The 15,502-nt window shown below is 43.8% G+C and overlaps 1 protein-coding gene across 15 annotated transcripts in view; it reads left to right on the forward strand.

Moving 5' to 3' along the window:
* Positions 1–15,502, forward strand: part of GPR65 (G protein-coupled receptor 65) — a 120,631-nt gene that overhangs the window by 79,649 nt on the left and 25,480 nt on the right. For 4 of the 15 annotated variants that reach the window (XR_009264688.1, XR_009264695.1, XR_009264686.1 and 1 more), the window contains one exon: positions 720–783. The exons of 2 other annotated variants lie outside the window; for them this stretch is intronic. The gene's annotated coding sequence lies outside the window, so the exon portion shown is untranslated. Of the gene's footprint in view, positions 1–144; positions 232–719; positions 784–2,332; positions 2,490–2,679; positions 2,795–15,502 lie in introns of those variants that run through there. 9 more of the 15 variants (XR_009264684.1, XR_009264681.1, XR_009264682.1 and 6 more) reach the window with 5 other exon arrangements.

Consider the following 15,502-nt stretch of genomic DNA (forward strand, 5'->3'; position numbering starts at 1 on the left):
GCCAAAATCAAGAGTCAGACACTTGACTGAGCCACCCGGGCGCCCCTTTGCTGAGTATTTCTTCATGGGCTTTTGACCATTTCTGTATCTTTAGAGGAATGTTCTATTCAAATACTTTGACTGTTTTTTTTTTTTTTTTTTCAGGGAACTGCCAGACAGGTCAAATAGTGACAGTTCTCTGGGGAGAGACTCTTGGAAACCTCCAAACTTTTTCAGCCCCTTCAAGTGGAGGTGAGGCTTCCGGCTGTAACTAGGTATTCCTAGTTACAAGGTTTGCAAAGCTGTTGGTTTTCAAAGCTTCCGTGGAGCTTGGGAATGGAAGGTGGAAATAGGGCACTTTAAAATGCCTACAGTTCACTGTTCATGCCAAGATTAGCTGGTATTCTTGAATTCTCCTTAGATCATTGCAAGCCTTTGGTTAATTTTACAGAGTTCTGAAAAAGTTAATTTGGACAATTTTTGCTAATGTCCCCATTGCTTCTCTATAGAGAAAACTCTCAGAGACTGTTATTTGGCTGTTTCCAAAGAACTTCCCCCGGGTCTTACTTTAAACAACTAAGTTTGTGGGAGTTTATGTAGCAATAGAAAACTAATCCATGAGTCAAGGCTAATGACACAACTGGACCACAGAGCTAGGGTCCCACCTTCTAATATTGCAAGGGTTATTGTGACTCTTGGGGGTGGCCTCCAATTTACCTATTTTGTGGTTTCTCCTTTAGATCTTTCTTTTTTCTTTATGCTTCAACAGACCCTCCACTCCAATCCAGGAAGAGAAAGCCTTAGGTAACAATCTTTTTTGTGTTTTAGGAGTATTTTTCCATAATGCTTGCTTTCAAAGTGGCAAGCAGTTGTTTTGTTTATTCATTCAGCAAACATGTATTGTGCAGTGGCCAGGGTGACCAGCTGTGCCACTTTACCTAGGACGTTCCATTTTGTAGCACTGATCATGCTTCATTCCAGAAAATAACCAGTCACTGGAAAACTGAAATGGGGTTTTAAACCCTACAATCGCTCAGGCCTGTGGTCTAGGGCAGGGGTCAGGAAACTCCTTCCATAAAGGGCCACACAGAAGGATTTTAGGCTCTGCAGTCCAGATGGTCTCCCTTGCAGCTCTTCAGCTTGGTGTTTGTAACACAAAAACAGCCCTAGACAATGTGTAAACAAAAGGCATGGCTATGTTTTGATAAAACTTTATTTTAAAAATAGATGGTGATACAAGAGGATCTACGGATGGCCAATAAACAGAGGAAAAATTACGCAACATCACTATCCATCAGGGAAATAAAAAAAATCAAATACACATCAAAGCCACAGTGAGAGATCACTTCCCACCCCCTAGGATGGCTACCGTCTAAGAGACAGACAATAGCAGGTGCGGGCAAGGGGGTGGAGCCACTTTGGAAACTAGTTCCGTAGCAAATCGTGTTGTCAAGCATAAAGTTACCATTGGACTCGGCAATGCCAACTCTAGGTATGTATCCCAGAGAAGTGAAAACCTGTGTCCACAGAAAACTTGTGCACGAATATCAATAGCAGCCCAAGACAGGAATTGCTGAGTCAGATGGTATGGTTCCTTCCGCGGCCTAGGGTCATCTCCTCTCACTCAGGTGCAGGCTAGCGCCCAGCCAGAAACACGAAGATACTCTCTGGGGCTCTGTTCACTTACTTCCCTCCTCTCCAAATTACAGCCACATCGGCACTTCCAAATTCCTGTCCCTGGGGGTACCTGGGTGGCTCAGTCAGTTAAGCGTCCAACTTCCGCTCAAGTCATGATCTCATAGTTCGTGAGTTCGAGCCCCGTGTCTGGCTCTGTACTGACAGCTTGGAACCTGGAGCCTGCTTCAGATTCCATGCCTCCCTCTCTCTGCCCCTCTCCCTGCTTGTGCACACAAGCTCTCTCTAAGAATAAATAAACATTAAAAAAAAATTCCTGTCCCCGTGTCCAGCACTCAGAAAGACCATCAGGCTGTGTCTGGATGCCTCATTCCTTTCCCCTATTCTCAGAGACCACAGACCAGTGCTGCCCTCTTGGCCCAGGGTCATACATCATTAAATCATACATTCTACCTGCTTTTTTTCCATTGCTTGTGGTGGGAGGGATCAGTTCAGTCTGTTATCCCATCCTGACTGGAAGGGGGAGTTCTGTTTTGCCTGCTCTTGCACTTTGTAGAAATGGATGCATACAGCAGGCACTCTCTTGTCTCCGGCTTCTTTTGTTCAGCATCCTGTTGGCGAGCACTAACCGTCTTGGTGCAGGTGGCATTCGCCGCTTCATTTTCGTGGCTGTTTTTCTATTTACACGTATTTATTGATTTCTTGCCATGTGTGCCAGGAACCGTGCCAAGTTCTAAGGACACAAGTCTCATCACGAGAAATACAGTTCCCACTCTCGAGAAGCGTATAATCTTGCACGGGATCCAACAAACCATCGCTCAGCGGCAAACCCAGCCCGCTGCCTGCTAAATAAAATTGTATCAGACACAATCGTACCCATTCATTTATACATTTTCTAGGGCTGCCTTCGTGCTACGGTGACAAGAGCTGAGTCCTTGTGAGGGAAACCACATGCTAGCCCACAACGCCAAAGATGTTTACTAGCTGGCTCTTTGTAGAGAAAAAATGTGCTGATCCCTTGTCTAGTGGATAATACTAGTTTCTTCTTACTATAACACACTACAGACATGGACACCGAGGCTCAGAGAGGCTAAACGACCTACTTGACCTTTCCCAGGTCTGTCCAGAGACATGCTCGTAAGTGTTTAACAACTGGCTCTCCAAAAAAAAAGAAAAAGAGGTATGTATATTATACGTTGTACTTTCATCATAAATTGTAAGAGTCAGGGCGCCTGGGTGACTCAGTGAAGCATCCGACTCTTGATTTCAGGTCAGGTCACGATCTCACGGTTTGTGAGTTTGAGCCCCGCGTCAGGCTCTGCGCCGACAGTGCAAACAAAGCCTGCTTGGGATTCTCTCCCTCCTCTCTCTCTCTCTCTCTCTCTCTCTCTCTCTCTGCCATGAACACAGCCCGCTCTTAAGTTTAATCTTGATTATTAGCATTTACCTCATCACTTTTTAACTCCAGACCAGAGATCAGCAAACTTTTGTTAAAGGGACACACGGTAAATATTTTAAGCTTGGTGGGCTGTATGCTTTCTCTTGCAACTACTCAACTCTGCCATTGTCTCCTGGAAGTAGCCATATAGACAATATGCATATTAAATGGATGGGCCTGGGGGCACCTGGGTGTCTCCATCGATTAAGCATCTGACTTTGGCTCAGTCATGATCTCACAGTTCGTGGGTTCGAGCCCTGCGTCGGGCTCTGGGCTGACAGCTCAGAGTCTGGAGGCTGCTTCAGATTCTGTGTCTGCCTCTCTCTCTGCCCTTCCCCAATCGCACTCTGCCTTTATCAAAAAAAAATGAATAAACATTAAAACTAAATGGATGGGTCTGTATTCCACTAAGACCTAATTTGCAAAAACAGATTGAAGGCCCACAGGCCATAGTTCGCCAGCCTCTGGGTCTAGACAACCAAGAATATAAATAAAAGACCTGACTTAATTTTTTTTTTATTTGTGGGGGCAGGGGCAGAGGGAGAGAGACAAAATCTTAAGCAGGCTCCACACTCAGCACAGAACAGAATGTGGGGCTCACTCCCACGACCCTGGGATCATGACCCAAACCAAAATCACGAGTCGGATGCTCAACTGACTGAGCCACTCAGGTGCCCCAGAAGACCTGATTTACACTATTTGCTAATCCCACCAGAATTTCAAGCTACTAATATGACATCAGTGAATGGGAAGTTAGGAAGACACGAACATTCACCTGTTGGGATGAGCACTGGATGTTGTATGGAAAGCAATGTGACAACAAATTTCATATTAAAAAAAAAATGAAGACACGCACAGTGGGAGAACAGCGTCTCCCACTTAATAAAAGGAGAGAGATTCATGAAGTACTGAAAACATAGTACTTAAGATAGGAGACCCGTGGAATATATGAGGCATTTTAATGCTCTGTCTTCCTGCATCATTACTAAGGCTCTTTGGCCATTTTCTCTAAAGAGAAGTTATAAGGCAAAGGAAAATTTCATATTCTACATCAGACTAATAAATGTTTTGGTTGTAGAATACCAATTAACATTTTAAGTGGCTGAAGCTATTGTATTTTCTTATGAAATGATGATTCTTTAATAGAATGGCCTCAGTAGATTTCAAACATGCAAGGAAAGCAAGTTTCTAAAAGCCACGTGAACAAGCTTTCCTCCAGCACCTGATTTTTTGCTGGGATCTAAAGGGAATGATTGGGGGCCGCCTGGGTGGCTCAGTCGGTTGAGTGTCCAACTTCAGCTCAGGTCATGATCTCGCGGTCTGTGGGTTCGAGCCCCGCGTCGGGCTCTGTGCTGACAGCTCAGAGCCTGGAGCCGCTTCAGATTCTGTGTCTCCCTCTCTCTCTGCCCCTCCCCCACTTGCGCCCTCTGTCTGTCAAATATAAACATTAAAAATATTTAACATACAAATAAAAAAAAAATAAAGGGAATGATTGGTTCTCAACAATAAGGCACAGGTATTGCTCTAATTAATTTACCTCAGGTTCTACTGAAATTCAGTGACAGCTAAAATAACCAGACCAAGTGTCCTCAATAATTCAACAATACAGTTTATTTTAAAGTTCTAGTCTTACGTACATAGCTATTAGAGCCTATGATGATAATGTGGATATAACATTACTTCACTAGAACTCATTACTTATTAACAAGAATTTGGGGAGCACCTACTAGATGCCAGTCACTCCGCAAAGGAATGTGAAGGGTACAGAGGCGAACGACACCCCCCCCCCCCACCTCCCTCTCCATTCCCACCTCTACTGCTCTGGTCCAGGCCCTTGGCCATCTCAGGATGATCAGGCCATTTAACACCACTTCTTACACCCTTCCGCTCACCTGGCACACTACCGGGTCAATGTGCCTAAAATACAGCTTCTGGGATACCACTTCCATGTTCAAAAACCACAAACTCCTTCCCCTAGCATTCAAGGTCCTCAACAGCTAAGTTCCTTTTCCACCTTGTCTCCCCCTGCACACATTTTGACTTCAACTATTCTTTGCCACGGAAATTTATCTTTGCAGTCGGGACCACCACCCTTTTGCACATGCTGTTCTCCTTGCCTGGAATATTCTGCAACAAAGAATCCTCCCCGTCCTTCTGAGTCCAAGCTTTAATCAGGCTTTTCATCTTGCCCCCCTGTCCACGAGGATCTCTCTAGCTTCCGACTTCCTTACATTTGATCCTTACTGAAATCTTTTCCCCACGTGGTGGGATCAGTGTGACCTATCCGCTCTATCAGCTCTATTAGAAAGGGCTCTTTAACTTTAAGCAAGGTTTGAGCCCGCCTCCCCCGCCCCCACGGAAAGATATTTATTAAAAGAATAGTGGGGCAACTTACATTACTAAAGGATTGAACAATCAAGTGGCAAAGGCAGAGGTGCAGCTGGAAGTCAAGAGCAACTGAAACTGAGCACTTCCTGGACTCTGTCTTGCCTCTGCTTCTCCTGGGTAGACTGTTTGTTCTCAAAGTGGAGGACTTCTCCTATGTGGCAGGAAATGGGGCATCCGCCAGTTGCTGAATGTCCCATTGAATAATGCCTTCTTCCCCTGGACTAGAAAGCTTATTTTTTATCCTCCAGTTAGCAAGATACTAGGAAAGGATTCAAACTGCCTTGACATAGGCCAGGTACCCATTCCTGAATCACTCAGCTGTAGCTAAGGGGTAGTGTCGTTTAGTACATATGTAGCTGTGAGAAACCAGCTCCTATAGATCCAGGGCTGTTCCCAGAGTAAAATATTTAGGAATAAGACAATACTACTAAAAGGTGTCTCGTACCCTCCGCACCTTGACTTTCCAGTGTTGACTGCTGTGAGTATGCATGCTTGTCCACGCACACACACACAAACACACACACGCACACACACACACACACACACACACACACACACACACACAGTTTTCAGGGGACCTGAGTGCCATAGTCCTAAATGAGGGTCTCACTGAAGTTAACACAGACATGTCCTCTGGAATCGGGGTAGTTATCAGGATGTCCCTCAATGCCCCAGGACCGTGACTTGTGATGCCATTTGTCAGTTTCTTCAACCCTAGCACTCTGGAGTAAGGCTTTTAGATTCCTTAAAAGCATAGCCACTACCGCACCCCTGTTCTCTTGGCCTCTGAACCCCTACTCCTACAGGACTTCAGGTCTTACCCAGTGAGTCAAACTGGGGTGTGGTCTCTAGCACCATACTATTCAGAGATGCTAGATATGCTCCATTGTACCTCCAGATCCACTCTCCAAGCTGCTCTGTGCCTTGCAAAGCTAACGTGGGTAGATCACATGCAAGGGTTAACTTTCCCTAACTCTAGCTTCTGGCTAGAGTATAGCTACTAGGGAGTCCCTGCAGGAGATACAAGGTAGAGGAAGCAGAGTAAAGTCAGCACATTTATCCCCCCAGTTTCCTCCCTTGGGGTTGCCATGGGCTGACTGCCTCTGCTAACTGAAGATCACTGTTCTTCTCTGTCCACATGGCCTCTCTCTCTCCACACTCCCTTAACCACTCGCAGTTCTGTTCTCTACCTCCCAATTCTTGTCTTGGGTCATGACATGTAACAAAGCTAGAATACTATTAGTAGCTTTGGGGCATTCAGCTCAAGACAGTAGGACTCTTTGAGAATAATTCACTGGGATTAGGAAATGGGAGTTTCATGGTGTCGATACGGAAGGGCTGCTTGCCTCACTTCTCTACCCAAAGGATATGAAGACCTTACTGCTTGCTCCTCACTCACTCACTGTCACCACTTTGTTCTCTTTGAGGAGAATATTATAGGACTGACTAGACAGTGGCTTAGGAGGCTCCTGGGATCCTGAGGTATGATCCTGGGACCAAGGAAATCAATAGAGGAGTACTGGCTACAAGCAGGGATCAAGACAAGGGATAGGTTCCCAGTACACTGTAAGAGAACCGAACGTAAGAGACTGCCCACAAGACCTAGGACATAGGACTTGGGGCCACAGAGAAGCCTGGAATGAATTGCATAAAACAGGAACCACTCACAAATCCTCCCTCCCACCGTGGACCAGCAATGGACTCAAGAATGACACTCAAACCTGAAGTAAAGAACTCCCAAATATTCTTCTGGAATCTGAAGTATGTATAACCTGCTGGGAGCTAAGATTGTTTAATAATGTAGTGTCCCAGTCCCTTATGAAGGAACTAGTCCTCTGTTACATTATGTTGAGTCTAGGGTCAAGGGATCATTTCCCAGAGCCGTAGCTGTTGGTCTTCTATGACCAGGCAGCCCTCCATGATTACCCTGTCCAGTCACCTGGGTCACTAAAATAAATAAATAGATAAATGGATAGATAATAGAGAGATAGTTAAAAGGGCTTTTAAAAACCAATCTTTTTGAGTTAGGTTTCATTTCAAAGAAATGCTACTAGAGCATAACAATAAGACTGAGATTGAAACAGAGTTGCATTTTTTTTTCAGTAAGGACCACTGTCCCGGAGGGAATAGAAAATTAGCAATAAACAGGCCAGCTGCAGGCGTGGCACTCTCTTGAAAGCTAGAACGATATATATTCCTTTGCTCTTATTGCTGTGACAGATGATCACCAATTTAGTGTCTTGAAGCAACACAAATCTGTTATGTCCCAGTTCTGTAGGTAAGATGGGCTCGGCCGGCACCTCTGCTCTCGGGTCTCAAGACCCAAATCAAAGTGTCGGCCAGCTTCAGCAATTCAGTGAGAGCTTCAGAAAAGAAGGTGCTTCCAGACCTGTTCAGGTTGTTGGCAGAATTCAGTCATTTCTGGTTGTAGGACTGAGGTATCATTGGTGACTGTCAGCAGGAGGCTTCTCTCAGCTTCTAGAGTCTTGATCACGGTTCTCTTTACCTTTGAAGTGAACAACAGTGAGTAACATGCTTCTTGTGCTTCAAATCCCTCTGTCTTCTTTGGTCACATTCTTTTGTCCCCAGCTGGAGAAAGTTCACTGCTTTTAAAGGCTTGTGTGATTAGAGCAGCCCCACCTAAATAATCCAGAATAATCTCTTTACCATAAGGTCTGTAACCTAAACTACATCTGTATAATCCCTTTTGCCATGTAGTGTAACATATTCACCGTTTCTAAGGATTAGCATGTGGACATCTTTGGTAGTCATTTTCCCTACCACAGAAGACACTGAAGCTAGGTCATGGCCAAGTGCAGAGAGGGAAACAGTTTACACCAAGACAGATGCCACGTTCACATTGGAATTTTTTTTTTTTAAGTTATCTTGTTTAATCCAACATACTTGGAAAATGCGATGAAAATACATGTTAATTTCAATATGCTTTTCTGATTACATATATGTGATATTCATAGAATACATATATGGTCAAAACCTTGGTGTTGCGTATTTAGCTCACTCAATTTATGAAAAATAACTGCCACATAACCTAGTTAGCAAAACCAGTCCTCCTTATCAAGTTAATCAAATCAGACTGTCAGGAGAAGACAACAATTCTGACTTCATTTTTTATCCAAATAAATGCATTCATGTACACAATTTGCTGAAAAAGACACAAATCGCAATGGTAAGCTTACACTACTGTAGGATGAACTACTAAAGGTTGTCAAGATTATAATTATGCAGATCTAATGTCATTGGTTTATGGATTTTTATAAGTTATAAAGTCAAGCATAAGTCGATTTGCTGTTTTTCATTAACTCGTAACAGTTCAAAATTTAATGTATAGTTAAAAATAAGAAGCTCTTTGTGAAGGGAGCCCAGGGGAAAAAGCAGGAGGGTATGCATGTGTATACCATATGCAGATATTTGGCGTTGGGGAATGTCATGGAGGGAATTACCTTGACATAATGGTAGTTTCCAACTACCTCTCAACTAGCTCTCAGGCAAGCTATCTCAAAGGTCACAGAACAGAAAGGTTCACATTAAACCTTAAAAATCACATTAAAGATTCAAATTAAAATACTTGAATCCCACAAAGCTGTGATTTGATCAAGTTGAAGCACAAGGAGAAGCAAGAAAAAGACATGGGGTAGGCTAACACACTTAGCATGGGGTACAAGCAGATGGACCAAAGCAACTTCTCCTTCGGGCACCTTGGACGTAGTACTTAAGGGCCCCCAACACTTTTGGGGCCCACAAAACTGTTGTAACTTCTTTTAAAATCAGAAGAAGAAGAAAAGAGTATAATCCAGCCTGGATTATGTTAGTCTTTCTTCCAATGCCGTAGGAAAATATAATTTTAATATTTCTTGATGCAGGAAGGGGCCCAGGAAGAAAGGCTCAAGTGTCCTGCAGCCCAGGATGTGAAAACAACACTACCTAAATCTTGGGTCGCACAACATTTCCATCTTGTCTTTCCCGCATCAGTATCTCCCACTGAAGGTGGGTTTATGAAAACCAGAGTTGAGGTTTGAACAAGAGGGCTTAGCAGGCAGAAAGTGCCTAGAGCCAACACAAACACCATCCGAGAGACTCAGAACACAGATGCCTGGCTATGGCAACAGCCTGGCAGTTAGCCTGCTCGATAGCTCTGGGTTTTGGCTGAGTTTCTTGGGCAGAGCACAAGTGGGGCCAGAAAAGGACCATACTGGGAACCTCCGGTGGATGGCCAGTTTCAAGATGCCCAGAAGTGGCATCCTCTTTATTTATAATTTGGTCTTCCCATGTCTTTGTATCTGTAAGTAACGCACATTTGTTCTGTCACACATTCCACTTAGTCCATCTTCAACACACCTTACAGGTTACTTACTGTCTATACTTAACACACTTACCAATTCTGCCTGTGCCTCACAAGCTCTTTGTTTGCCCATTATCTATCCCAAACGTGTCCTATCAATTTGGCCCATATCTCATAAGCTACTACTAGCTTTCTTGCTTTGCTTTATACACTTGTGGGTTTTATCCATCCCATTTGTTGTCTCGCCTTTTATAGAAAAACTAAACATTCTCAATTAACATAGAGAACACACTACAGGAAAATGAAAACAGAGTAAGGTGTGAGGCTGAGAAATAACACCATTAATGTCATCAGACATTGTGATTGGACATGATTTATGCAAAGAAAAAGTTCTGTTCCACAAAAGACCATGTGCTTCAACGTTTCACCAATGCTTCTGCCATCCTGTTTTCTACTTCTTATCAGGAAGATGGACAGAATGAAACATTTTATAAGTTGAAGTAAGACAAGCAGGCCAGGATTATCATAAACTAAAAGGAGACACACAAAAGTTTGATCCACAAGCTTTATCCAAGGTAATTTGAAAATCTGATAGCTTCTGAAAATATTTCAGTTACATTTTTGTTTTTTAACTAACCATCACTGATCGCTTCTGCTTGGGCTACTCATAGGTGCCTTTCTTTCCAGCTAATGACTTGTCCCAGGGATAAGCACTGAGAACAACTGAGAAGGACCCCTTACATGAAATCTGTTGGGGGAGTGGCCACAAGGGAGAGAGCCATGTTTAGCTTTTATTATTTCTTATCAATATTTTCTTTGCTCTATCTTCATCAAATTCTCAACAGCTATGCATTTCTCAGGGACAGTGATAAAAGAGCAGATAATTACATGAAAGTCAGGTCCATGGCCTAGAGTCAATGTACTTCTGGTTGCTGAATACAACCGGAGGGGCCCAAATATCCCCCATTTCCAATGCCATGCTTCGTCTTTAACAGAAATACACCTAAGACATAAAAGGAGAGGAAGCTTTGGGGGGTGGTCTTTAATTTCACCAATTAAGAGACTCTTCCCTCAAGTCAGTATTTCAAATGGACTGTGCCCTGGCCCAGGGCTGGAGGGGAGCGGGGTGTATAACCCAAAGCCATGGGTCACAGTAAGAACTGGAAACGGTAACGTGTTTATCTTTCTTAGATGCAGCGGAAAATGGGCTATGGAAAGGGGACGATGGGAAAGAACAGCTTTTCAACGCCAGGAAAGAGATGCCCAGGGATCCGAGTACCCCAATTTGAAGGCACTGGTCTGTACCACACAATTTAACTGATAATTGTGTATTAATACCATCATCACAAAATATTGTAATCTGATGAAATTTTAAGAATTCTAAGAATCACTTTCTATATGCCATCCCCCATCATGCTTCCCATGTATCAGGTGCTCAGTGATACCTATTTACTGTTCCCCCATTCATTCAGACATGCACGTACATGTTTGCCAACAGCCTATTACGTGTCGGATGCTAGAATGGAAAGCCAATGAGCATTTACTATCACTCTGTGACAGGCACTGTACTACACACTGGAGATAATACAACTGTGTCTTCGAGAAGTTAATTGATTAGCACTTCCTCTATTTCTAGACAAAACTCCTGGTCCTCTTTATTTAAAAGTCTCTGATTCTGGTCTCACTACCACTTTTTCTTTTTTTAAGTTCTCTTTATTTTGAGAGAAACAGAGACAGCACGAGTGGGGAAGGGGCAGAGAGAGAGGGAGAAAGAGAATCCCAAGCAGGCTCCGTGCCACCTGTGCCCAACACAGTGCGAGGCTTGAACTTACCAAACAGTGAGATCATGATCTGAGTCAAAATTAAGAGTCAGACGCTTAACCGACTGAGCCACCCAGGCGCCCCTCTCACTACCCCTTTTATGCTTTATATCTGTGAATGGAGGAGAGGTAAATGTGAAGCCACACGAGGTCACAGGCCACCCAAAAAGAGGTGATGGGCCAGATTTGGCCCTTGGGCCATAATCTGTGGGCCCCTGACTTAATAAAAGTAGGGAGAGAAAGAAAACCGGGGAACACATTTTCCACAGCAAAAATTATTTCTGTGTGCTGATCCACCGTGACTAGATAGGCAACATTGTCTGAAGAGAAAGGAAAGAATAACAGTTGTGATTTTTTTGGTTTATCAGAGAAGAAATTGTGGATAGGAGCATCATTCTTGAGCCACCTGTGCAGACCACACATTGGGACAATGTAGCTACACGGGGTAATGAGGCATTGGATTGTCGGGGTTGGGGGTGGGGGACAGGAAGGTAGGATTTAATACCTCTACAGAAACCGGGTTCGTTTCTCTTAATAGCCTGCGTGAAGAATGGCTACCATTAAGGCAACTATCACACAAAATTAACCCTTGAAAATGGTTTAAAGTTCTTTCTCCTTCTCTGACGTGACTGTTATTTCAGAAGGGATTGTTTTCAATCGATTCTTTCGGTATGAAAACACGCATATCTCTAAGTAATGTACTATTATTGCTGTATCTGCATTTGGGGAGTTTTAGGCATTTTCTACTGGCTTCCTGGATATGAAAAATAAGTCTCCCCCTTTCTTCCCCTTCTCTCACCAATACGTCACACATTTTCCATCCCCATCCCCTTTTGTCCAACATGGTCATGTCGGTGCCTATAAAATCATGACTCTGTATGCTATTTATAAGTGAGGCATGTAACAGACTATAACTCTTTTTTCCTTTGGTAAACACAAATCTTGCTTTTTCTTGGAGTGAATTATTTTTCACACCCCTTAATTTCTGTATTCTCACCAGTAATTCAAACTCGAATTTTCTAGCAGAGTCTTAGGTCCCCTGAATAGCATTCATATCAGATACTCTACCGGTTTCACCTTAGGGCGGAGGCCTCTCAGAGCCCTCAGACCTGCCCTAGCTAGACCAGTGGTCCCCTATGTGTGGCTCTCACCGTTCGTCCTGAGGGTCTCACATGGCTTTGCTGCCATCTACCCACTCTCAGTATCAATGTTGCACGTGTATGAGAGTAAGAAGTGCTGGCAAACACAAACCTTGACCTTTCAAGCTTTACACAGTGCATTTGTATCCTCATGGTTGTACAGTCGGGTCACATAGTCGCTCAGTTGTGGCCACGCTTATGGTGTATGGGCGTGCACTCTTTAACTACGCCGTCTCTAACACATGCTTCCAAAGTTGCCCATGAAGGGGAATAGAGAGCTGGAGGAGTGTATATGGGATTATTCAGAGCCAGGCCTGGAAATGGTTTACATTCCTTCTACCTGCCTCCCAATGGCCAGAACTCAGTCATAGGAACCCTGACCTATGACTACGAGGGGGGTCGAGGCAGGTAGACTTCCTGTGCACCAGGAAGAAGAAATGGTGTGGGAAATGCCTAGCATTACGTCTGCCAAGTCTGCCCATCCGAGCACCAAACCATTTCAGCGTTCTTCCAGTAGGTAGACAAGACAACCAAAGCAGTACTCTCCACTGGCTCTGGCCCTGTTGATCTCACAAGTACGAAGTAAAAACAAAAGTCACCGGTTGTAGAAACACCAAAATAAAAGGGTAACTTGGAGACAAAAAGTCCTCCTCCCAAAAAAGTTGAAGAACAATCACTGCCCTGGAGTAATTCTGAAATCCCTCTGGGCACTCCGAGGCAAGGCAGATTTGTGGATGGGGCCCTGCGGATGCCTCTGGAAGGAACGTCTGTGGCTACTCTCTGTGACCCTCTCCTCTGCTCTCTCAGTGACTCTGGTTTTTATTTTCCTTTCTCCCATCTGACCAGAGCGCTGGGAGGCGCGTCCCTTCGGGAGGAAAGTATACAGAGTCTGCGAAGTCTCTCTTCTGGTTGTGGAGGTTGGGCTGCAGGGATTATTTTCAAATGGTTCAAGATTTTGGGGGGAGGGGGGTAATCAAATTCCTGGTTTCTTTGGCAACACAGTTCCCTCAGGAGCCTCCGGAGTTTCTGAGGTATTCACTTTCAATCAGATTCATAGGCAACAAGAGTACCCAAAGTTCTTTTCTAAACATGGTGGTGCCTCCAATACAGAGACCCTTTTCGTTGCCTCCTCCTCCCTCCCTCCCCGTTCCTCTCCAAGTTCAATGACCACCACGCCACACTGAGGCCATCAGGTTTGAATGGGACCATCATGCCCAAGTCACTTTATCTGAGAAGTTTTACTGTAAGTCTATGTCACTTATCTTTTGTGCTTTATAAGAAAATGGCTTTCTGGGCCCAAATTTCTGTACCCCTTTTATTCCTTGTGATTTCTCCTTGCACACCCGTCAGTTATTTCCAAAGGCCATCTATCACTGGCAACTCCTTGCCAAATGGATCACAGAGTGGCCGATCCCACCAACGCTTCAATTCTTTGTAATCTGTTCTTCTTGGGCCACTAGCTCCCACATCACAGCAAGTGATCATTTTATCAAATGTTTGTCACTGTGTGACTTGGGTCCCCATTTCTTAATTTCTGACATTAGTTCCTTTGTTACTCACCATTGAACCACTAAGCAAATGCCAAGCTCCTGTTACCTCAACACCCACTTTCTATGAGTGAAATTGCAACACTAGTTGCTACAAAGACAAACCCTAAATCTCAATGACTCAACAAGTCTTTACTTCTTGTTCATGTCACAGTCCAATGCAAATCAGGTGGCTCTCCACCAGAGAGCACCTGGAACACAAGGTCTCAAAGTGACCATGGAAGGGAAGGAGAAGCCAGAAGATCATTCTGATATTTTTATATCCAGAGCTGATGGGCCAGACCTGATTTGGGAGTTGGGGGGTGGGGGTAGGGGGGCACCTCACTTCCTCCCACATTCCAGTAGGCAGAATTCAGTCATATGGCTCCATAGCTGCAAAGGATGCTGGGATATGTAGTCTTCCTGTGTGCTGGGATAAGGGGACACATAGCATTGTCTCTAACACAACATGTCCTCTGATTTCTTGGTGCTTTTTTTTATCCCCTCAAGAAGGGCTATATAGAGAAGTAAAATTCTGAGGACCTCATGTCTGAAAATGTATCTATTCTGGCCTCAATTCATTAATAGCATCTCTGGGTACAAAAATTTTTATTGGAAATTTTTATTTCCTTCAGAATTTTATAGCTATGACTCCAATATGTTCTAGCTTCCAGTGTGGCTGTTCCTTCTAAGAAGGATCTGGTCATTGTGATTCTTTTGCATGAGATGTGCTTTTCATTTGGGGGGTTTTGTTGTTATTATTGCTTCTCTCTCTCTCTCTCTCTCTCCCTGGGTGTGTGTGTGGGGCCGGGGGGAGGGGGGTCCTTCTCTCTCTTCCTAGAAGTTTGTAGAATTTTCTCCAATGCTACAGTGACTTCAGATAAATTCTACATGGGTTACATCAGTATGGATCTATTATCATTTATATTTTGGGATACTGTGAGCTTTTCAATCTGGGAACTCAGGTCTTTCCATTTGGGAACTTTTCTTGACATTATTTAGTGGGTTATATTCTATTACTCTCTTTGTTACTGTGCTTCCTGAATGCCTGATATTCAGATATTAGACCATGTAGGCTAGTTTTATTATTTTGTTTCCTATTTTTTTTATATTTTTGCCATTTTGTTCTATTTTCTGAAGAGGTTTTTCAGTGTTCTCTTCTGGCCCTTTATTGGATTTTCTTCTTTAACATCAAGCTTTTCATTTTCAGAAGCCTTTTTATATTCTCAAAGTACTATTTTCTGGCAGTTTGTTCTTCATGCAGTGGGTGCTGGATC

Source organism: Neofelis nebulosa, chromosome 7, assembly GCF_028018385.1.
Source record: "Neofelis nebulosa isolate mNeoNeb1 chromosome 7, mNeoNeb1.pri, whole genome shotgun sequence".
Classification (NCBI taxonomy): Eukaryota; Metazoa; Chordata; class Mammalia; order Carnivora; family Felidae; genus Neofelis; species Neofelis nebulosa.